At 42.4% G+C, this 26047-nt stretch overlaps 1 protein-coding gene and 1 pseudogene across 1 annotated transcript in view; one reads left to right on the forward strand and one right to left on the reverse strand.

Moving 5' to 3' along the window:
• The window catches only part of LOC126183783 (phosphatase and actin regulator 2-like), a 284061-nt gene that overhangs the window by 196798 nt on the left and 61216 nt on the right, over positions 1-26047 (forward strand). The gene's annotated exons all lie outside the window — the stretch shown is intronic.
• On the reverse strand, positions 25626-25743 carry LOC126102053 (5S ribosomal RNA; annotated as a pseudogene).

Below are 26047 nucleotides of genomic sequence, written 5' to 3' on the forward strand. Positions count from 1 at the left end.
TGAACGACTGCTGACGCAACCTGGAATCAACGTGGCTTTCTCGCTGTCATAGCTCTAAGCCTGTGTTAGAGCCATCTCTTTCCACGCTACTTGAAAACGGAGATTACATTCAGGATACGCTACTGTGTCTGACATGAAGTCAAGGCCTTGCCGAGGATTTGGTGAGATAGTCACCTGTTATGGGCACATGGACAGAGAGGCCCAAAAACTCGCCCAAAAAAGTCAAAAGATGAAAGAAAGAAAGAAAGGCGGCTGAAGAACTAACCTAACCGAGAAACCGGGAGAGATACGTGAGCTCTCGTAACCATCCTGTTCTTGTCTTCTGCGTGAGAGAAAAACGCTTTCCATTGTCCCGCGACTGTAAGCAAATTCACGCCATTTCATCGTCATTTGAACAGTGTCATTTCGTCCAAGTAGGATCATAAAAAAAAGACTACTACCGAAGAGACGCCCATCACCAACATGCACTCTGTTCACACAGCTCCCGCCTACACAGCTCGCTCATTTTCAACAGTGGAGTTCTTGGTTCAAAATGGTTCAAATGGCTCTGAGCACTTTGGGACTTCTGAGGTCATCAGACCACTAGAACTTAGAACTACTTAAACCTAACTAAGCTAAGGGCGTCACACACATAAATGCCCGAGGCAGGATTCGAACCTGCAACCGTAGCGGTCGCGGGGTTCCAGACTGTAGCGCCTAGAACCGCTCGGCCACTCCAGAGTTCTTGGTGCTTCTTTGCTACAATATTGTAGGATCTCAGAGTACTGTGGCAAATATGCTATTTGACGGAGGGCTTCTAAGTTTCACCGAATTCTGCCGACTTCTCAAGAGACAAAACAGTGGAGAAAGCAAGCAGAAAAGATTTACTTAGCATCCAGCTGGTACTTTTGTTATTCCCAAAGTTCAGTTGGTCCGGTCTGTTCTGTAAATAAGAAGTAGTTAAAGACTGTGCCTCCTGTGACTGAAAGACAATGTTAAGGGAATCGTTGTGCCTGAGCCACTAAACTCTGTTAATCGAAGTTGAGCGTTCGTGCAAACGAACGTATGGTCTGCCGTTGGTCATCGGCTGCCGTCCTCAAACATATGATGTCGTAAGACCACGGGAAGTAGGCATTACTTATGTATTAGGTACTTTGTTGTTGTTCCAGCACGAATGAAAGTCTGACACACGCTAAAGCATAGGAAATCTCCAGTTTCTGTGTTAATCACTGTGTTATACGGGGTAATTTTTCTGAATGGGAACAGGTTGCAACAAACGATCCGCTAGAGGATAGGGAGACAAAAAGTTCGTATGAATGTGCGGTCGGAAATGCGTTCCAAGGCAGGTACATCCACTTGAAGGTGGAGATAAAATTCGGACAGCGTAGGTTTCCATGATTGAAAACACACATGAGAACACAACACACAAGAGGGAATGTTGTGTCTATACTAGTGTCTTAACTCCTCACACAAGAGGGCAGCATGCTGGAGCACCACCATGTAGTAACCACACTGCACTTCGTATCACAGAAGGATGTCTCGCAGCAGGGGAGGCAGCGTGACCCCCAGGAAGTGTAGGTATGCCTCGGCTATGCGGCGTTGTGGAAGGATGACTGGTCGCACGAGGCGGTCACCAGTAATTTCCGCCGACACATTGAGGCTGAAGAACCGGTGCTGATGGTTCGCTGCCACCATACCATGGTGATCCTCCGTACCCCACAGGTGATTCCTGTATATAAGAAGGGCAAAAGAATGGACGCGCAAAATTAGAGACCAATATCTTTAACATCGGTTTGCTGCAGAATCTTTGAACATATTCTCAGTTCTAGAGACGGCAAAGCTTCTGTCCACGAATCAGTGAGGCTTTAGAAAGCATCGCTCATTCGAAACTCAGCTTCCCCTTTTCTCACGTGATATCCTGTGAGCTACGGATGAAGAGCAACAGACGGATTCCACATTCCAGATTTCTGTAAAGCATTTGATACAGAGCCACATTCCCGACTGTTAACTATGTTACAAGCATACGGAATAGGTTTCCAGGTATGCGATTAGCTCGAAGCACCAGGCGTAACAGAATCCAGTACATTGTTCTCGACGTCGAGTGTTCATCAGAGGCAATGGTATTGTCAGCAGTGCCCAAGGGAAATGTGACAGGGCCGCTGTTGTTTTGTATATACATAAATGATTTGTCGGACAGCACGAAGTGCAACCTGTGGCTCTTTGCTGATGATGCTGTGGTGTATGGGAAGGTTTCGTCTTTCAGTGACTGTAGGAGGGTACAAGAGGACTTAGAAAAAATTTGTAGTTGGTGTGGTGAATGGCAGATAGCTCTAAATGTAGAAAATTGTAAGTTAATGGTGATGAATAGGAAAAACAAACCCATAAGGCACGTAAGTATTACGGAGATGCTTCGGGAACGCGAAAGGGAATCACTGGAGCGAAGGCGACGTTCTTTTCGACGAGCGCAATAGAGAAAATTTAGAGAACCGGCTTTTGAGGCTGACTGCAGAACATTTGTCCTGCCGCCACCGTACATTTCACATAAGGGCCATGAAGATAAGATTAGAGAGGTTAGGGCTCGTACGGAGCCATGTAGACAGTCATTTTGCCCTTGCTGTATTTGCGGGTGGAACAGAAAAGGAAATAACTACTAGTGGTACAAGGTGCCTTGCACCACGCACTATGCGGAGTTTGTGTGTAGATGTAGATGGACATTGTGAAGGTTGACGATATCGGCCCCCACAAAGTGAGTCTTATGTGTGCATAATATAGCTGACAGAAATCCCAGCACCGTAGTATTCTATGCGTCGAACCAGCGACTGAACTGTTGCTGCGGAGGCAAGTTTGTAGGTAACAAGGCCTGTAGACTTGTAAGTGGTACGGGTAGTGTTAGATATCGTGGAGAATGCACCGCACGCTCGTCTGGCTTGTCCTGTGGGCCTTCCCGGTGCTGATATCAGGCTCACTGTCAATGATCTTGCCTGCACCTTTTAACTGGGTGTACGACATTTCCGGTCATTTGTCTGTATCAACTTCTTCGTTCCTTATCCTGTCAGGGACAGTTTTCTGCATTTTGTCTCTTCTATAGCAAAATCACCCTTTGTGCTTAAGCCTTATAGTTCTTGTATCAAACTTCATTGTTGGCTGGTTGATTGGGGGAGGGGACCAAACAGTGAGGAACGATCCCGGCGTTTGCCTCAAGCGATTTAGGGAAATCACAGAAAATCTAAATCAGGATGGCCGGAGGCATGTTTGAACCGTCGTCCTCCCGAATACGAGTCCAGTGTGCTAACCACTGCGCCACCTCGTTCGTTCATTGGACAGTCTGTTTCCCTTTGCCTGCCAGCCGTTCCCAAATGGACGTATCGTTCAAGTGCATCTCTCAGAGCGAACCTCTTCCAGGTGGGAAGCGTTAAATGCACCGATAATTGGTGGATTTGTTACTACAATGTCGAACCGGGCCGGCGATGTGCCAGCAGCGAGGTCGCTGCGTAAACCTTCATAATCGTGCGCATCTGTGAAAGAGAAGGAGAAACTGTTTGAGCTATCTGATAGGATAAAAAAAAGCACTCCGTCTTCAGGCCACAAGTGGCCCATAGGGGACCATTCGACCGCCGTGTCACCCTCAGATGAGGATGCGGATAGGAGGGGCGTGTGGTCAGCACACCACTCTCCCGGTCGTTACGATGGTATTCTTGACCGAAGCCGCTACTGTTCGGTCGAGTAGCTCCTCAATTGGCATCACGAGGCTGAGTGCACCCCGAAAAATGGCAACAGTGCATGGCGGCTGGATGGTCACCCATCCAAGTGCCGGCCAAACCCGACAGCGCTTTAACTTCGGTGGTCTGACGGGAACCGGTGTATCCACTGCGGCAACGCCGTTGCCAATCTGATAGGATAACAAATAAAATGGGAAAGAGAACGCAAACAATCATACTATTTCCTGTCTGGAAACGCCTTGAATAAATGCTCGCTCTCGTACCTTGAAAAATATGCAGATGATTTTGGGGTCAAGTCAGCAAGTTGATACAGCGGATGTAATTAACGAAATAACTGATTCCAAGTTTCTGGTGAAAGAGCCGATGAAGAGCGTTGACACAGCTTCCCATTTACATATTTTTAAGGATTTTTCAAAATTATGGGCTAAGACACGCTTACGCAAACATGGAAATAGCTTTGAGGACGAATAATTTAAAAAAAAATCTGTATAGGAAAATTCCAGAAATGTAGTTTCAGGGGGTCGAGGGAGCAGGAAGGTGCACAGCTTTGCCAGTTCTGCAGAGGGCAGCTTTGCACGAAGTAAGTGAACATGAACAGGAATCGATTGGGAATTAGACAGCGCTGCTCGCAGCAGGTGCGCGGTGTACAAGTAAGGCGTCGGCGGCAGGTGGATGAGCGGCGGAGGCGATAAATAGCGGAGGTGATTCAGCGGCAGCGCGTGCAGGCAGCGGTAGAGGTAGAGCGCTAGCTGGCCTGGAGGTGCGGCCCGGTGGCGCGGGGCGTGCGGGTGGGACCTTGCGACGCGGCCGCGGACGCGCGCCGCGCGGCTCCCGAAATACGACGGCCCACCTGGCACCTCCCAAACAACGCTGTTTTCTTTTTGCCCTCTCCGGGAATGCAGCCTCCTTATTTACCGCGCATTTCGCGAGAGGCTTCACGGTTTGGCCACTGCCCTTGGCACAGGACGATTTAGCCTTGACACTGAACAAAGAATGCGGCGTCTTTTTCATTCGATGAAATTTCTTCCCTAGATCTCACTTTTCGAGTTGGGAAACGAAGAAGTGACTTTATTAGAGAACTATTTCGAAACCACATTGGATGTAAATTTTTGGAGGGTTGTGTCGGATATGAAATTGTATCGTGTAAAAGAAAATTCATTTTTGTTACAAAAAAGTTTTAATGGCATAGTGTATGGATGTAAGCATTAAATGAAATTAAGTACACATTACTACTAAGTTGCAACGTCTGGAGAAAATGGACACAAATGCATAATAATATTAAAGTTTTGAACAGAATAAACCTAAATCAAAACATTGTTATAACCTTTAGTGATTCATTTATCGTACGTACACAGAGGTCATGGCATACCTTGTAATATCGTATCGGACTTCTTTTTGGAGGGCTTAGTGCGCGATCTCGACGTGGCATCGACTCAACAAATCGTTGGAAGTCCCCTGCAGAAATATTGAGCCATGCTACCTCTATAGCCTCCCATAACTGCGAAAGCGTTGCCGGTACAGGCTTTTGTGCACGAGCTGGTCTATCGATTATGTCCCATAAATGTTCGATGGAATTCATGTCGGGCGATTTGGGTGGCCAAGTCATGCGCTCGAATCATCCAGAGTGTTCTTCAGACCAATCTCGAACGGCTGTGGCCCAGTGACATGATGTACCATTATTTAGTAACGTGAAGTCGATGAATGGCTGCAAATGGTGTCCAAGTAGCGGAACATAACCATTTCCAGTCAATGATCGGTTCAGTTGGACCAGAGGACATTCCATACGCTCTACATCGGCACTGTTTTCACGCATTAACCTTCACAAAAGTGGCTTCGAATCCAACCAATATGGAGCCACCACCAATTTGCACAACGCCACGTTGACAACTTGGGACCATGGCTTCGCGGCTCTCCGCCACACTCGAACCCTTACACTCAATTCTTACCAGCTGAAATCGGGACTCATCTGACCAGCCCGCGGTTATCAGGCCTAGCCTCCAACCGATATTGTCACGACCTCAGGAGAGGCGCTGCAGGCGATGTCGTGCTATTAGTAATGGCACTCGCGTCGGTCGTCTAGTGCCATAGCCCATTAACGCCAAATTTCGCCGCACTGTCCTAACGGAAACGTTTTTCTTACGTCCCACACCGATTTCTGCGGTTATTTCATGCAGTGTAGATTGTCTGTTGGCACTGACAACTTTGTGCAAACGCCGCTGCTCTCGGTCGTTAAGTGAAGGCCGTCGGAGATTGCATTGTCTTTGGTGAAAATAATGCCTGAAATGTGGTGGTTCGCCGGAAGAACGACTGCCGGAAAGCCTCCGTGCGCGCTCGAATCTCTCTAATTTTACATTCGTGATCTCCTCGGGAGGTATAAGTAGGGGGAAGCAATATATTCGATACCTCATCCAGAAACGCACCCTCTCGAAACCTGGACAGCAAGCTACACCGCGATGCAGAGCGTCTCTCTTGCAGAGTCTGCCACTTGAGTTTGCTAAACATCTCCGTAACGCTACCACGCTTACCAAATAACCATGTGACGAAACGCGCCGCTCTTCTGTAGATCTGCTCTATCTCCTCTGTCAGCCCGACCTGGTACGGCTCCCACACTGATGAGCAATACCTAAGTGCACTGCCCTTTTATACCTCGTGCAAGCGACACTACCGCCATCGGTATATGTGCATATCGCTATCCCATGACTTTTGCCATTCATTGTATGGTAAACACTGTCCAACTTCGCATCGGCACAGTTCTTTTGCATTAACTTTCACAAAAGTGACTTTGGATCCAGTCCTCTTCAAAGGTTTCAGTGACCGTACAATATTGTTTCCCGTTTGACACTGAATGTTCTCAGGAAAACTTATTTCGTAAAATAGGTTTCATGGTGACATCTTCGTTTACCCGTAAAGCTTAATGCCTCTCACCTAATGTACTTCTTGGAACGCAATATTTGTACCGAAGCTTGTATACAGCAAACCGGTGCAAATGGATGTAGGTTATAGTAGTTTTGCACACGTCGAGAGACTTGTACAGGGTAGACTAGCGGGGAGAGCTGCATCAAAGCAGCCTTCGAACTGAAAAATAACAAAAATACAATTTTAGATTGTTGAATCAAAATGGTGGAATTCGTAGTGATAATATAAAAAAACATGTATTAGCATATACTAATGAAATACGCTTGCCAGTTCGGTATCAAAGTGATCTACTTTAAACCTAACAGTCGTTTGAGACACAATATGTTTTCAGTGATTCCTGTCTAATTTAGTTTTTGGGCAAACATACGCTCTCAAAGTCACCGGTAAATTATATCAAATATGGAAACTGTAGAATTGGGCATCGTCCTGAATAAATTTCTGGGGCGACCATGTTCCCAGACGCTTTGTTCTGGTTCAGCAGCACTATCTTTGCGCGCTAATATTCGTCGATTCAGTTTCACTCATAACTGCTTAATTACCCTACATACTGTGAGCCAGAATTAATATAAATACACTTAATTATCTCGATTCATCGAGTCCAAAAAAACTATTTCCATGCCCTATCTCGTTAATAAGATGACCTATTTGTGCACTTAAATCTGCGCCAGCTGACTGTATTTAATGCTGTTTTGTATCCAGCGATTGGTGGAAGGCTCTCGATTAATTGTAGCTGCACAACGTCGCCAGATGGTCGTACCATTATGTCAGTGGATTTAAATTATTTAGAAAAGATTGCAGTCAGTGGGAATGGAATCAGTGAAGGTGCAATTACATCAAATTATAGTAGTGAGAACCGTTCAGAAGGGCTGAACTTGCAGTGTAATAAATATTTAGTGGCAAATGAAAGTTTTTGCCAGACTCGAACTCGAACCTGAATTTTCTGCTTACCGCAGTGAGGAAACTTGAGTGTGTAATGGATCTGGGAGACGTTATTTTTTTTACCGTATTTGTTGATACCGAATTTAAATGTTTTCTTATATTTTTGTCAGGATTTATTATAATTTGTCTTATTATATGTTAATTTACTTCTGTTTTTGAGAGTAAAAGCATATTGATTACTATTAGAAAATGTATCGAAGAACAGCAAAGAGACTGATTACAACTGGAAGATTGTGTGTGGTGTAAAACATCTTTGACGTTGGAGTCATCTTTGACTGTAGTAAGTCGGCAGCTAACTGTTGGTGTGTGTTGACCATGGTGTTGTCGGAAGAACAATTTGAAGTATGTTTCTATTATTTTTTGTATTAACTAAAAGGAAGAAATTACATTTGAAGAAACTGTATTTGAAACACCAAAATGAAACACGTTGAACCACGTCAATTCTGCAACCAACAAAGACGCATTGTAGAATCATTCTCAGACAACTGAAGCCAAGACTATATCGCCGTATAAACGTTTAATGGAAAAGGTACTGTCACGAAATATGGCAAATTTAAGTAAATAAGAAAAAATAGTGATCATATTTTCAATTTGTGACTTAGCCGCATTTCAACTGGGGGCTCAGCCGGGATAACATTTGCCGTATTTCAACTGGGGGCTCAGCAGCCGGGATATCGTGTTCACGAGATTTTCAACAGTGCCACGAGGAAGAAAATTTTTGTGTGTTAATACCAGTTTCTTCAGAATGTGTGTTACAGTGTTTGTGTTCATCGGGAAGTAAAAGTTTTGGAGAAGAAATGTTTCGGCAAAAAATATAATTTTCGACAGAAGAAAATATTTCAAGAATTTTGGTCAACAATCACATGGATGAAAAACGTGGTTTTGCAACAGTAGAAGAGTGTTCCAGATAAGTCACGAAACCATCGTATTTTGTTAAAAACAATCTTTTTATCTTGTTCTGTATTGTTGTGTATAAATTTTTGTTCTTCACAATGACTTATGATATTTTCGATAGTATTGTGCCTAAAGTAGAAAGCAGTAATTTAATAGACTTCGAAAATCAGGACATGTCATATGAAAGTGAAAGAACCGATAAGTTTGATTTAAAAAGTTTTCTTGTAAATTTCACGAAAGAAATTAAACAAACACTTGACGACAATAAGACTTACTGGGATGAAAAACTTGATAACATTTTGTTGCAAGTGCAAGCAGCCAATACCCAAGTGGGTGATCTTTCGAACAGAGTTGACAATGCTGAGGAAAAAATTGGATCTGTGGAAGCAAAAGTAAATGAAATTGATGCTAAATTGAGCGGTGAAATTAATACTGTAAAAAATGAGTTACTGGCAGATAGGGAAATAAATTTAATTGATTTTAATGACATTAAAGGGGAAATTAAAAATTTGGATGAGAATACAAAAGTTTTAGTAAAAAATGTAGAACAAAAAACTGACAATCGTTTGGTTACTTTAGAAGAAAAAGTAGAATGCAATGATTTAGAAAACAAAAAATCTGTCAAAGAACTTAGCGAAAAAATTGAAAGTTTTAACATTGAATTTCAAAGCAAAAATTACAATTTCAACACATGTAATCTTGTATCTAATATTCCAGTGAAGCACTTTTCGGTAGATGGACCCTTACATCCCGTTGATTTTATGCAGTATTGTAAAGATTGCTTTTTACCTCACTCGCCAGATGAAATAAAAATTAAATTTGTGAAAAAATTCTTGGAAGGGGAAGCTTTGACTTGGGCAAACCAGATTGTAACTATGGGGATGACATTTTCAGAATTTGAATCAAAATTTCTGGAAAATTTTTGGGATGATCTTAAACAAACTAGAATCAAAAGTGAATTTTTGAATGGGCGAAACTATAGAGAATCAGATGGGAGCATGAAACAATTTTGCAAAAGTGAACTTAAAAAACTTATTCATTTAACAAAACCTTTGGATGACTTGATCAAAATTGATACCTTAAAGAGAAGATTGCCATCAGCAATGCAGTTGAATTTAGTTCAATGTCCTGATAGTAATGTAGAGCAGTTTCTCAATTATATTGAAAAGTTGGATAGGGTAACAACAACAACACACAGTGGGTTTACTCAGAAAGGTAATGGTCAAAATTGGGGAAATGATAACTTTCAAAAAAGGGAACAAAACAATTATCATGGTGTTAGTCAAAATTCAGGGGGCTATAACAATTTTCAGAAGAAGGATCATAATTTTTATCCAAAACAAGAACAACATTTTCGCGGTAATTATCAACAAAATAGAGAACACTTTAGGGATCAAAATCACAGAAATTTTGATAGAGGTCAGTACAATAGAAACGACCAACAATCAGGTAATGTTTGGCATAGGAATGGGAACAGAAATGTGGATCAGAGGCATTGGCAGAACCACAATCAGCAGTTCAAACAGGAACAAGTTGTAATTCAGGAAACAAAAAACGAGTAGACGCCCCCTTGAAGGTCCGCAAGGTTGAGGCAGAAGGTGAGCATGATGAAAGGACCAATGGATGTGACTATCATAAACCCAAACATGACAGTTCCAAACCTAAGCAATCACATGAGGTCATTAGTTGTTACTTATTGAAAAAATTTCAAGAGGAAAATAATATTGATAAAAATAAAATTTTCAGTACACAAGAACATACAGTAGATAAAAGTAATTGTGATCCATTTAATTTAACAGAGTTTTACACTTGGGCAGAAAAGAACAACACTTTGTCAGATGATGTAATTTGTAGTAGTTCAGAGATGTGTGTGAATGAAAGAGAGAATGCATGCTGTGAGAATGAAAATATTGGTGAAAGGGATCTGGTAACTTTTGAAAGGGGAAATAATATTTTGGGGGATAATTTGAATGTGTATGACTTGAATATGTATAATGATAATGATGTTGTTGATAAAGTTGATAATGATGGTAATGGTATTGATGATGATGTTGAGGAAAGGTATTTTATTAGTTTAAATAGGGAGTTGGGTATACACATGGTTGAAAATGGATTAAATAGTGAGAATATTATAGAAATTCCCAGGGATGTTACCAGGATGAATAAAGCTCACAAGATGGATGTATGTGAAAGTGTGAATTTAGATGTTATTGGTAAAGAATCTGACTACACAAATAACGGTGCCACATGTATAACTTGTAGCCTAAGTGAAACTTTTACAGATACTAATGATACACACACATTTCTTATGAATATATGGCTGAACAGTGAAACTATTTCTTTTGACAAGAACTTTAGAAAGATGCTTATTAATGTATGTGAAACTGTATGTCCTGAGTGGTGGAAAAAGATGAGATATTTTATTTTTGAAAAGCTGAAGGATAAGTACTTCAATAGTAAACAATGTGATTTGGATGAAAATTCTTGGCTATTTGAGATAATAGAGAGTACTAATGATAATTTTGTGTCTTGTGCAAATTTTATAACTGTGACAAATAATACATGTAATGATATACCATATGATTCTGATAAGTATAGGTTTGGGGAAATTGAAAGTGATTTGTTACATGAGGATACAGGTTCTGAGAAAAGTGATCAATTTTGCAGTCCTTATATAAAAGTTCAAATTGGGTCATGGATTGGTAAATGTTTAATTGATACAGGAAGTGAGATCTCGGGAATATCTGAAAGGTTAAGCAAGAAATTGAAAGTGGGGAAAGATTTTGTTGAAATGCCAGTTGTTGGGGTAAAGATAAAATGTGCTACTGGGAAGAGCAGTAAATTGGTAAAAAGCCAGGCTTTAGTGACATTTTTAATTGAAGGCAAGTTGTTCACACATGGATGTTTTGTAATTCAGGAATTTAATGAGGATTTTCTTTTGGGTATGAATTGGATAGTAAAAGTAAATACAGCATTTGATTGGGTTGGAAGAAAACTTTTGATAGAAACTAGTGAAAGGGAATACATTCAGACAAATTTTGTGAACACACTTGGTGATCAGAGTAATGGAAATTTTGACAGTATCAATTTACTAAAAGAAAATAGATTGGAGAATATTGAAACTCATAGATTTGATACTGATGAAGTTGAATTTGGGAATTTAGTAAATTTGAAAATTTCAGAAACACAAAATTTATCTGGGGAGCAAAAACAACAGTTAGAAAATCTGCTGTGGGAATACAGTGATGTTTTCAGTGACATACCTGGTAGGGTAAAGGGTTATCAGTGTGAGCTTCAGGTAAAATCTCATGAACCATTTTTCATAAAACCATATAGTATTGCAATATCAAAAAGACCTGCTGTTGAGAAAGAGCATCTAAAACAAAAGTCCTCCACTGGAATATGCTTGTTAGAACAAAACTGCCTGTACAACCAAGTATGTATATTTGTATGTATAAAGTAATAATTTGAAGTCACATGTTAATTGAAACTGATGAAAAAACACTGTTGTAACAAAAAATGAGATAGAGATTTATTTTTACTTTTTTTTACAAAAAAAAGTCTCCATAGTGAGCATTTCTGAATTTTTCTAATTTTTGGAAGCCAAGTCTTCCCTGTGGGTGAAGGCATGCATGTGAGGACATGCATGCAAAGGTATAAGTTTCAAAACCAATTTTAGATAAAGCCTCATGATATATGAGCAGTTTATTGTTGTTTATACTGATGTTGTGGGGAGCAAAAGTACTCTTCACAAGAATGTGATTTGTAGTAATATTGTAGTAGAGAGGCAAGTGTACATAAATGATTGCAAAAAAAAAAAAAAAAATTAGATAATACTGATGTATCTTTAGCTGTACTAAAAGAAAAAAAATATATATATATATAAAAAACCCATGAGTTAAAAAAAGAAAATTAAAAAGAAAATCATAAGCAAAAAAAATACAAAAAACAAAAAAAAACCATGACTAATAAAAAAATATAAAATATATATATATAAACGGCAAATATAGAGAAAAACACATTACACTATATATGTCCAGTATCATTTTTACTGTACAATATGTAAGAATAATGAAACTAACATTAATATTTTAAAAAAAAAAATTGAATCTTATTGTAGGAAATGAGTTTTGCCTTTCTATTATTTTCAATCTGTATGCTGTATGTTAGAATATTTCTCATGTATGTTTTATATCATGTATATTTGTCATGTCAAATAATTTCTTTACTTGAATTTTTGTGTATGAGATTGATGGGGAAGTAACTTTGCAACAACAGCCAGTAACAAGTCCACAGATTCAAAGAGTCCAAATTTGGTAGAGGTTGTCAGACTGCATCATTAATGTACTAATTGTGTAATACAGATCCATTACTGAGTGTGGTCGGGATTTTGTTGTATATGTCCATAACAACAAAAGCCCTGGGGAGCAGTTGTAATGGATCTGGGAGACGTTATTTTTTTTACCGTATTTGTTGATACCGAATTTAAATGTTTTCTTATATTTTTGTCAGGATTTATTATAATTTGTCTTATTATATGTTAATTTACTTCTGTTTTTGAGAGTAAAAGCATATTGATTACTATTAGAAAATGTATCGAAGAACAGCAAAGAGACTGATTACAACTGGAAGATTGTGTGTGGTGTAAAACATCTTTGACGTTGGAGTCATCTTTGACTGTAGTAAGTCGGCAGCTAACTGTTGGTGTGTGTTGACCATGGTGTTGTCGGAAGAACAATTTGAAGTATGTTTCTATTATTTTTTGTATTAACTAAAAGGAAGAAATTACATTTGAAGAAACTGTATTTGAAACACCAAAATGAAACACGTTGAACCACGTCAATTCTGCAACCAACAAAGACGCATTGTAGAATCATTCTCAGACAACTGAAGCCAAGACTATATCGCCGTATAAACGTTTAATGGAAAAGGTACTGTCACGAAATATGGCAAATTTAAGTAAATAAGAAAAAATAGTGATCATATTTTCAATTTGTGACTTAGCCGCATTTCAAGTGGCACTGGAAGTTTGTGTCGAGCCTGTATGCGTGCGCCGTTAGTTTGGTGGCTAAGGGGCTCACGATAAACACGAATTTCGGTTTCGAAGCTTTGTTGGTCGGTACGCCACGTCTTCTCAGAGTTTTTTTTGGGGCAATCGCTTTGGTTTTGCGTTTCCATTCCAGTTTAAATTGCTTCACAGGGGTGGCCAAAATGAAACTCGCAGTGTGTCGCAGGACTGAGCTTTGTTAATGACCGCCACAGAAGATACGGAAATGACCAACGTTACGACGATGCATTGTTGTGCTCGATTTATCAAAGATGATGATCATGATGATGATGATGGATGATGTTGATGATGTTTGGTTCGTGGGGCGCTCAACTGCGCGGTCATCAGCGCCCGTACAAAGTCCCAATTGTCACACTGTCCGATTTTTTCACAGTCCAATCTAGCCAGTGTCACAAATAATGATGACACTGATGATGATGAAATGATGGGGACAACACAAACACCCGGTCCCCGGGCAGAGAAAATTCCCAACCCGGCCGGGAATCGAACTTACCCAAGTGAGAGACACGCGTAGCAACTCTGCCTGGGGGACAACAGTAACAGCGTTCTCAGTCTTTCTGCTGTAGGTCTTTCAATGCCTGAGGATTATTTGAGTACACCTGACCCTTCGGTTTAACCCGCAGTAAAAACCACAAGGGGGAGCGGGGAGAGATCAGGCGGTCGAGGTGGTCAGATTGCATTGTCATCTCCTCACCGAACACCTCAGGCACTCGTGACAAGGTTGTCAAGGCGGCGTGAGCTGTTGCTCCGTCTTGCTGAAAATATCCATTCTGTGAGTTGGTCCACATATGGATTAAACAGTTTCTGGATATACCGGTTAGCATTAACGGGTTGGTGTAGAATCGTGTTACGATGCCGACACCAGACATTGCGCCACCAAACACCAGACTTTAGATTATGAAACGGCTCTTCAGAGGATTTTCTAATGTATAATGGCGCATTTCTGTGAGTTCACATACCGTGATTGGCCGACCCACGCCTCGTCTGAAGAAATGAACGACTGACGATCCAGAAGCTCTGATTCCGCTTTACTCAGAATTTACCGGCGGATCTCAACACGCGGAAGTTCGTCTGGGCACTTTACTCACGAGTACAGTAAATTTTTAAGGATATAGATGCAGGTCTTTTTTGATAATGTTTTGACAGACGATCTCTGAAGTGGCCGGTAACGCAAAGAAATGAAAATTTTATGCTCGTCTTCAGTCGGAACTGCCGAGGAAACCGTGGTTTGACAGAGTCAGTACACGCCACCCTAGCTACACAATACGAATGCAGTTACGACATGTCACCTGTACAAAACTGAAGTTACAGAATTACCAATTTTCAGTCATTACACTAAAAAACAAGTCAATTTAAATTACATAATGTACATTGCGGTACTTACATGCGTTATTGTCCTTCTACGTATGTCCTTCTAATTATGTAAGGATCTAGCACATCACAGGAGTTTTCCTAAAAGACTCAAGAGTTCAGTATTCCTTGGAATATTTATGTCTGTATTTGTAGCCCTATATATCTGTGTGTGCAACATGTAAATTTTAAAAACGCGTCATATATAGATACATACTTCAAATGTAGCTGGTGAATTGGTGGATACCACGTTAAAAACTGTTCGCGTTCAGCCACAGGCTTTCTCGTGAAATGAATTGTCGCTGAGATGATGTCGCTGTGACTACGAGGTTATACAGAACACGTGTAATGTATGTAAAATAAAATCGTGAACTCTCTTTTACATTGTCTGTAATTCTTATCGATGTCTCGCTATACGCTAATAGTTATAGCCGTCTGTAATCGCTATATTGATCTTGGATTATCCTCACTAATGGGAGGTGCCGCGTTTCTTTCGTGTTGAAATAGAAATGCCTTATGTATCCAAAAATAATAATTCTCCTAATTCATTCTACAATTTCGCTAGAAGAACGTCTTCGTTCCTCAAACAGTTCCCATTTACGTGCTAGAAGTATATCTGTAACACTTTTATGTGTACTTTCCTGAATTCATGCTGTGTGTTACTTCTGACCAACATGGCAATATTTCAGACTCATTATTTAAAAATTGATTGTAGTGCACTATACGTTTATTAACTGATATACATTAGTGTCACACTATTCATAAGCCGAAGTAATTCCAAAATTACCAACTTCTGAAACGACACCAACGTACGCCATCCAGAACGCGAAAGTGAAGCGTGTCGCACCTTCTCATGTAAGATATCCTGATATGTTTCGAACCAAATTACAGGCAGCAACAGTTCTGCGTCGAAATGACCTGCCAGAACAGGAAATAAGGACTCCCTCACTGCCCCTCCCCCCTCCCCTCGCATACTTCCGACACTTCTCATCTCCAGACATTGAACCCGAAGGTAGGTGGTTCGAATCTTCATAATCGGAGAAATCTTCGTTGCGAATGTTTGTCTGGCAAGATCCTGATCACCTGAACTTCCCCCCGGTTTATGGTTTATATTCCAAACTTCTCCGCAGACTCATGGAGTGATGGCTTGTGAAATTCTCGATGGTGGTACATAGATGGGACGGGAAAATTAAAGTCCGTACCCTTCTCCCCTGTTTTTATGTATTCGCGAACAGTGTGTTGAAGGAACGTCAGTCAGCAATTCTCTGTACGAGCTCGAATTTCCCCTATTTTCTCATCGAGATGATTTCGTGAGAGGCATGTAGTAGGAAATTGTTATAGTAAATTTCTCCGTGGTGCACAACGCCTATCTTGTTAGCGTCTCAAAACGGAATTTGTTGAGTTTCTCTCTAAAGCTGTCGCGTTATCTTGCTTATGAGACGAATTCGTGACGAAACTTGCCGCTCGTTGTTAGATCTCCCCTATAGCTTGTAATATTACGTTCTGGTAAGGTCCCGGACTGTTGGAAATTGGAAATATGTGGTAAGGTCTTATGGGACCAAACTGCTGAGGTCATCGGTGCCGAAGCTTGCGCTCTACTTAATCTAACTTAAACTAACTTACGCTAAGGACAACACACACACACACACACACACACACACACACATGCCCGAGGGAGGATTCGAACCTCCGACGGGGGAAGCCGTGCGGACCGTGACAAGACGCATAGACCGCACGGCTACCCCGCGCGGCTCCAGACTGTTGAACAGTATTCAAGAATCTGTTGAACCAGTGATTCGTAACCAATTCTTTCGTGGGCGAATCATATTTTTGTTAAGATTCTTTCAGTAAATCTTAGCCGGCCGGAGTGGCCGAGCGGTTAAAGGCGCTACAGTCTGGAACCGCACGACCGCTACGGTCGCAGGTTCGAATCCTGCCTCGGGCATGGATGTGTGTGATGTCCTTAGGTTAGTTAGGTTTAAGTAGTTCTAAGTTCTAGGGGACTTATGACCACAGCAGTTGAGTCCCATAGTGCTCAGAGCCATTTTCAGTAAATCTTAGCGTCGCATTTGATGTTCCAAAAGTTTGTTTTATTTGGTAATTGCACTTGAGGTAGCTTTGCATTGTTACTCGCATGTATTTTACGGAAATCTCTGTTTCCGTACATTCGCCGCCTGTAGTAAAATCGAACAGTACTAGATTTTACTGTCTGTTTATGAGCTGTAAGTTACATCTATTTACGTTCAGGTCCAACCACCAGACCCGGAAGCGAGCATCGATCCTCTGCGGGTCTTCCTGCATTTCGCTACAGCGTAACCTACCTAAAGACCATGTGTGCGCAACCAGTGCGGTCTGCGATTAGTTTCAGTCCGGCCCGCGGAAGAAATTCGTGGGCAAGTGAGCGAGTTAAGGGCCCCTCACATGCTGAATATTATTGTCAGTAATGAACGTCTGAGGGAGAGAGTTCTCTTATAGTCAGTACTAGAAATATTGACGAACAGTATTCATATCGAACAAATTATTCTCAATCTTACCAGTACATGTTACACAGCCGATAAATGCTAAATTCAAACCATTTAGACTTTTAAACTTTTCAAAATGATCAACGAAATGATGGCTTAATATATTTAATGTTACAGAAACAACACGTACCTCTGAGATCAGTCATCAAAATTATTTTTGGACAAATATTTAAAAAATGCTTGCTAATAGCGTGTATGGATATTCACACACTCGAATGATCTGCCTGTAGCCAAAAAGCGCGAAGTTACTTCTAACTGCTTGTCGACTGGGGTTGCCTATCTTACTGCCGTGTTTTTGTTTTGTGTTCTTGCTCTTATTAACTTGAGTAACAAACTCTTTTGCCTTATGGACGTAGTGTAATACTGCAACTGTTGATAATGAAGGTAAGTAATTGTGAATTATCTGGAAACATTTGCTTTTATAGGCATTTATTTTTCCATGATGACATTTCAAGATGCCTGGATGATTTGCAAAGAGGTCTGCTGTCGTTGCGCCCTTCCGAGCAGCGGCGTCGGCAGCAGCGGCGACTTCAGTGAACTGTACGCACGTCCTGACGTCTGACATGTCCCGAATGGGGCCTATATTGAGCACCTGTAATGTGTATTGAGCACTTGGAGGGATGCTGCATCCATTGATGTTCCTGTTCTCAGTATATATTGTAGTTTTCGCACGGTCATCTTCTGAAACCCAGGAAGCATCTACAAATAACTGTGTATATTGCAAACAGCAATGGCCCTAAGCACTCCCTTGGGTTACACCAAAGGTTATACCATTGCATTTGTTTTCCAAGTTCGATGTTCATCCATAACAAGTCAAACACAACAGTGCCCTGCACACCCCAGGATCATCCACCGCATAAAGATACATATCTGATATTACGTAAGATATTGGACGAGGGAAACGGCAGAGAACCTGTTGAATTCACACATTTTCTCCCACTCTCACTGGCTTATTATGGGACTCATTTCCAATCTAGTATAGAGTCAATTAGCGCTTAATTGGCTTGTGATGTACACACTGAAGGGTACTAATAACCTGAAACAGTGAAAACTCGTTACATTGTTCTTGCAGATGTCATATTAATACAGATTATTTGCGTTGCATAATAGCGACAACGGTTTGGAAAGGTGACATTATTTCCAACCCCATACATCCTTAAATTGGCATTCCAGACGCTCGAAGTTTCACATGTTAAAATTTTCAGAGGAGTATTGCAATTTCTATATTTAAAATTTGTATGCTTTTCCAGAAACGCTGCGCATACTACATTCTAAACGGCTGGCATGTAGCGAAATACTCATATATATCCTGTTGTAAGTTTCGTCCTGAGATTGGTGCATTTTAAATCGCTAGAGTATTTTTTGGCAGTAGAAATGTGTTAAATGCAAGCGTGCTGTCCTTGTGTTTCTGCACAGCAGTGGGTGAATTATTCGTGCTTGATTAGTAAGTTGCGCGAGCATATTATTTATTGGGAATGTTGAAGATATTCGCATAATCATGAGAACGTATCGGAACGAAATCCGTCTGTGCATGCTAAAGAAAGATGAGATGGGCCCTACGCTGCAACTGGTGTCTCATTGGTGGAAGCCCATTGATAACTTCATTACGCTTACACTCTTTCGTTAGTGGGTTACATCGACCGACCACAGTTGTTAGCTCAATCCCTGGTAGTGGGCGTGTATTTTTTTTTAGTACTATTCTTAAACTACCAGAGACGAATGTAGCGACAACAGTTTTTCACGAAAGACAGCGGCCAATTCGTCGCCCACATCTTTTCCAGTCCGTGCGAGCACCCTCTAAATCGTGTCAAAAGAAAATAAACCTGTCCCGGTGGTCTCTATTTAGTGCACGGTGAAGGGTAGAGCCTAGTTGGCAACAACACAATTGGCTCCTATTCTTCTCTCATTCGCGGCTGTACTGCAGGAGGAGCGACCCTCTGCACGAGAGTACACTCCGTGGCGTCTCCCTTGTCTTGTCACTGTCACTATCGGATCAAGTTTCTTTAAGATGCAGCAAAATTTCGTGGGAGTTTCCTTAATTATCGTCTGCAGCGATTCTGGCTGTGCCTCTTTTCAGGAGCAACACTCCTGTAGGCAACGCCAGAAGCAGCGCTTGTTTATTCTGCCTGCTCCATAGATTTTATGTCTTCCGCATTTGGTAATCATCTTAAATCCCGTAGTGAGAAGGGCTAGGGATTGAGGGTTCTCATTTTTTAAAATTCTGTTTTATTTTCGTACTTCGGGACAGCTACACGGACATGGTCTTATTTCAGTACATTTAGTTTCTGTGGTGGGACATGATCCGCTCGGCTGGCTTCAGTACCAAGGGCGGTGGCTCAATGGATAAGACAATGAGTTAGGTTTACCGAGTTTTTCCTAAATCGCTTAGGACAAATGATGGTATGGTTTCTTTGATAAGAAGACGGCTTTTCCTTCCCCACTCCTTGCCTGGGGTCTTTCATTACTATCCTCGTTGTCGACTGCACTTTATACTCTAAAATTCCTGAATTTGATGCCCCAGTTGATTTGCAAAAAAATGACACTATAGCTTTATCGTGTATACGCATCTCACTCGGCGTTTACTTGAATTTGTTAGAAAGGAAAGGGAAAGAAAGGAAGTAGAAAAATCTGTCACGGCCCGTTCACATTAAGGTCATGGTAGACGCGAGATTACTGCACGTGGCCAAGGATGAAGAAGGTGGCCTTGTTGTAGAAACCATCCTGACATTCAGTTGCTGTGGTATACGGAAAAAATTAGGAAACATACATCGGATGGAAGCTGGAACTCCGTCGTTTCCTAATGCGAGTCCGATTTTGTTAACCTCGTTCGGCCCTAGCAGTTTGCTGTTATTGCCAATTGGAATCACAGACAAAGTCTTCCGCGATCACTCTGACGCAGTCGTTTCGACAGTGGGAGTGACGTACAAAGTGGCGGTCACTAAGCGCTATTTCATACTGTTCACAACCTGGCCACCAGAAATGTGCGAAATTCCGAGTCGAACTTTGTTATCAGTGCTGTTTGAAAGACGGCCTGCCTTCACTTTGGTGGACAACCGCTGTTCTGTGGCCAAAATACGATTGGTGATGACGATTCTAGAAATCTTTATGGGGTCCTTTTAGCATCTACGATTCGTCAATTAACAGCTTGTTCAAATGGCTCTGAGCACTATGGGATTTAACATCTGAGGTCATGAGTCCCCTAGAACTTAGAACTACTTAAACGTAACTAACCTAAGAACATCACACACATCCATGCCGGAGGTAGGGTTCGAACCTGCGACCGTAGCGATCGCGCGGTTCCAGACTGAAGCGCCTAGAAACGCTCGGCTACCGTGGCCGGCAACAGCTTGTCGCCCTGCCGACATTATCATTATGGACACTAACTTTCTGCAAAACAGTGAGGAAGTAATGTTTCGAACATACACATTTAAAAAAAAGTTCACAAATTCAGGAAAATTTGATGTTTTGTTAAGAAGAAAGAGCTTCACAAACAGTGAGAGTTAATAACTCGTTGGCCCATCTCTGGCCCTTATGCAAACAGTTATTCGGCTTGGCATTGATTAATGGAGTTGTTGGACGTCCTGCAGAGGTATATCGTGTAAAATTCGGTCCAACTGGCGCCTTAGATCGTCAAAATACCGAGTTGGTTGGAGGGCCCTCCTCATAATGCTCCAAACTTTCTCCGTTTGGGAGAGATCCGGATACATTCTTGACCGAGGTGGGTTTGGCAAGCAAGAAGACAAGCAGTAGAAACTCTCACCGTATGCGAGCCGGCATTATCTTGCTCACTTGTAACCGTAGGGTGGCTTTCCATGAACGGCAACAAAAGGGTCTTAGAACACCGTCGTCGTACCGCTGCGCTGTAAGGGTGCCGCCGATGACAACCAAAGGGGTCCTGCTATGAAATGAAATGGCACCCCAGACCATCACTCTTGGTTGTTGGGTCGTATGGCGAGCAACAATCAGACTGATATCCCACAGCTGTCCGTCGCAACTCCAGACACATCTTTGCAGGTCATCGGGGCTCAGTTCGAAGTGGGACTCATCACTGAAGACAGCTCTACTCCAGTCAATCAGATTCCAGACCGAAAATGTGTCTATGGGCACCCTGGATAGTGACTGGATGCCACCCTGGCTGTCGCCCGACATAAGGTCCGACAACCAGGAGTGATGGTCTGTGGTGCCGCTTCATTTCATATCAGGACTGCTTTGGTTGTCATCGGCGGCACCCTCACAGCGCAGCGGTACGTCGAAGATATTCCACGCTCCGTTTCGTTGCCCTTCATGGAAAGCCTCCTGCGCTTACATTTGAGCAAGATAAACACCTCCCGCACACGGAGAGAGTTTCTACTGCTTGCCTTCGTGCTTGCCAAATCCTGCCTTGGCCAGGAAGATAGCCACATCTCACCGCAACTGAGAACGTTTGAAGCATAATGGGCAGGGCCCTACAACCATCTCGGGATTTTTGATGATGTAACGCCTCAATTGAATTTGGTACGATATCCCCCAGGAGGGCATCAAACAACTCCACCAATCAATGCCAAACCGGATAGATGCTTGCATAAGGGTCAGACGCTGACCAACGCGCTACTGAGTTGCTCAAGTAATGAAGCTCTTTCTCTTGAATAAATGAACCAATTTTTCTGAAGCTGTAATAATTTTTTTTCTCTGTGTATGTACGGCACTTTTACCGTTCCGTCCCATTCGGATAATTACTTCGTGGTGGATCATTTCTTTTTGTCTTAGAGTGTATTTTGAGAATTATCCTGTTAGTTCAATGATGTGGTCAATCACGAACTGTGATTAATTGTAGAGAAGCGTGTGATTGAGGATATTCAATCAGCTGTTTTCATAACCGCCACGCAGGCAAATTGCGTTAATTGTTTTCCCGGGTTCGATTCCCGGCGGGGTCAGGGATTTTCTCTGCCTCGTGATGGCTGGGTGTTGTGTGCTGTCCTTAGGTTAGTTAGGTTTAAGTAGTTCTAAGTTCTAGGGGACTTATGACCACAGCAGTTGAGTCCCATAGTGCTCAGAGCCATTTGAACCATTTTTTTCGTTAATTGTTAATACATTCGGCTGAAGATGGACTGACAGTAAATTCATCTGCACAAAAAGGTTCATACCGTCACACATTCGTGATCTTATACCTTACAGGGGCATTTTCCTTAACAGCGACGTGTAAAAATTCAGCTTGTGATTTTATATTTTCTCGGCCTGTGATTATTCCGAAATGTTCTTGGGTATTTATGCGGGTCGTATCGTCCTGAACACGCGAGAATGTTTCAAAAATTCCAAATCCACTGCGCTAATCGCGCTCTTCAGGGAGATACGTGGCGCGTTTGTTGATGGGAATGGCAGGATCGACAAAATTTGCGAGGCCGTGTCGATTTTGGACAGCTACTCACTTACTCCGATTGGCTGTCAAGTTTAGCCCCAGCACACCATGTAATGTTCGGTGGCATTCTGTTATCTTCGCTGTGTTGTGTTTCTTTTCGTGTGTCGTTACCTCCTCGTGCCATGTCTGTTTTCTTATACAAAAGCATACGACAAGCTCGACTCGGTGTTGTCTGCTGCAGAAATGAGGCTAGAACGGTAGAGAGGGAAAGTTGTCTGTGCCGGTCGAGTGCACCGATCTGTATCGATTCAGCGAGCTGCCATCAGCCTCCGACGCGTGTGTCTTCAGAAAGTACAGGAATAACGCGTGTGTTGCAATAAGAGCGCAATTTGTGAATTGTGCGCCATTTTTCCTGTTATGATTCGATATGTCGTAATAGTGACAAGTTGATAGGGCCAGTAGCAGTTAGTAAACAACAACACATAGTTACTGTTAAATATTACAATGAAGTGATGGAAAATTCATAGCTACCATTCGTAAAGTGCGTCCAGTTTCCGGTAGAAGCAAAGTTGCAATTCCATCAGCTGTAAAAAGAATAATCGAAAAATTCGGAAGTAATGGTTCAGTTATTGATGAAAAACACGCGACATGACATCGTAGTGGTCGTTCAGAAACAAACTTCACGGCAGTTCGGGAGAGTGTGGCCATAAGTCCAGGAACCTCATTCGCCAGCGTGTTTATTAAGTGAACATTTCAAGAGGCACTGATCACCGCGTTCTCACTAAATATTTGCATCTACTTGCTTACAAAATCCAATTGACTAAACGATTTCTGCCAACAGACCGTGCACAGCGAAGATTTTTGTCATCTCCCGTTTTGATAACCAGAATCTTGCGACTGAACACCTGTAGACACTTGTTGACATTAACAAGCCCATGACCACCTAATCATTAAAGACCGAAATTGAACGCTATATCTACGAAATGCCACGACAGTTATGCAAAACCTCTGTTTCAAATTTAGGCACGGCCGTGACAGCCGTTTACTGTATGTATCCTTCCAAACATAATTCCCTACTGTGTCCGTTATAAATCGATAACATTACGATGCTTTGCTGCAGAAAACACTGTTTTATTAAAAATTCAAATCTTGCTCTCTTACTGTACGTCCATGGCGAAAGTTCTAGAGAGAAAAAGTGGGCGCACCCTATTGTTGGCTTGAAGTGTTTTAGCCATCTGTGCTCTTCGGTGAAAACGGCCGTTACACGGGAACTGCGTAAACAGGAGAATGGGTGGGTGGTTTGGCGGACGACAGGTGGGCGCAACCGGTGCGGCTTCGGCTGCTGCGTTCCGTAAGCGGCAGCCACTTCGCGGGCCGAGCGCGCCGTCACAGCTCCTAGAATAGCGCCCACGCCGCCGCCGCCGCCGTCGCTTATTCACGGCCCCCGTTGCGTGCCGCGCCGTCGGAATGGCGACAGCCCCCAGCTGACTCTGCGTCCTGTCATCGCGAGAACCACCACGTCTCCAAAGTCCGATTGTTGCAATGTGCCAGGCTGCGTTGTTCTCGTGGTAGTCATCGGACACGTCTGATGCTGCTCTCCAAGCTTGCTCATCCTGTGCGGATCTTTTCATCTCACAAGCGGACCGTGCGAACATCCACTCGCAAATTTAGTTCATATTGACAGGCTGTGTAGGGAGCAACTAAGACTTCAGTGGATGTAAACAGAAGGACACAAGTCTTAACCGTTTTCGAGAACGTCGAGTTTGAACATTTTAGGTGTTCATATATACTTCGTATGGTCGCTATTATTCAAAGATTCCACAGCCGAACGAGTAAGCACTAAGTTCCGTAAGTACGAAGTCTGCGGCTCGAGTCTCGCTACCGGTATTTTGTTTTTTCGTTCAGATCTAACAACAGATATGTGTGGTACGCCACGAAATTATGTGATGACCTATTACCGTTTGCGAATGTAAATCAAGTTTGTTTCGTAATAGACACACTGAAAAAACAGCGCAAATGCAATAAGTCGGCGTTAATTATAAATACTGTATTTAAAAAAAAAAAAGGTTCAAATGGCTTTGAGCAGTACGGTCATCAGTCCCATAGAACTTAGAACTACTTAAACCTAACTAACCTAAGGACATCACAGAACACCCTATTATGTAGTTCAAACTGGAGGGGGAGGGGGGGGGAGGAAGAGGAAAAAAAAGGGAAGAAACTGATGATATCAGGTGCATCAGGAGTTTGTGCGGAATCAGCGGTGATAAGTGAAAATGTGTGCCGGACTGGGACTCCAACCCGAGATATCCTGCTTAGTAGGCAGTTGCGTGTTAACCACTGCGCCATCCGGACACAGTGTTTGCCGCAAATGCGAGGACTACCTCGGCGGGCTCCCCCGCCGACGACCATTCCCACCTAGCGCCTCGTCTCCGTAACCGTTGCCCAAGTCCTCCATGCTCGCTAATTTTTGTATTCCTGCCGGAGGTTGAACGAAGTGTGCATCCGCACTGAAAGTTATGGATTTATTGACCATCGAAGCGAGTCAGTTATACGAACAGACACCTGCCATTCATATAATAAGTACTGCACTTCGCAATAATCATTGTTTCCCATGTTTCTTGATCAGTGTCATTCTGATTCGTGCGGTGCTCCACGTAATACTATTTCTCACAAATGTAGATAAATTAAAACTAAACTCCTTCCGAACAGGCCATGAAGGCCCAATGGTGCCAACCGGCCGCCGTGTCATCCTCAGCCCACAGGCGTCACTGGATGCGGATATGGAGGGACATGTGGTCAGCACACCGCTCTCCCGGCTGTATGTCAGTTTCCGAGACCGAAGCCGCTACTTCTCAATCAAGTAGCTCCTCAGTTTTCCTCACAAGGACTGAGTGCACCCCGCTTGCCAACAGCGCTCGGCAGACCGGATGGTCACCCATCCAGATGCTAGCCTAGCCCGACAGCGCTTAACTTCGGTGATCTGACGGGAACCGGTGTTATCACTGCGGCAAGGCCGTTGGCCACAAATGTAGATACAGTAATGTAAATAAAATGACTATACTGATTTGGTTGACAGTTCTTTTGTATCCTTCTTATATTTCCAGTCTCCTTCTGAAAATTTGTTTCTTCTGTTTTCAGGAGAAACATAATAGAAAATGATAAATGAATCGGCTTAGTCATAGTAAATCTGTTGTAGGAACTACGTGGAATGAAAAAATAAAGTTCCAGGAGGGAGATTCGCTCCAAGGACCTCGCGCTTTTGAAACTAAGGGCTTACTCGCTAGATAGCGGGCTTCTTGAATGCTAGCGACCATACAGACTATCT

This window comes from Schistocerca cancellata, chromosome 1 (genome assembly GCF_023864275.1).
Source record: "Schistocerca cancellata isolate TAMUIC-IGC-003103 chromosome 1, iqSchCanc2.1, whole genome shotgun sequence".
Lineage (NCBI taxonomy): Eukaryota > Metazoa > Arthropoda > Insecta > Orthoptera > Acrididae > Schistocerca > Schistocerca cancellata.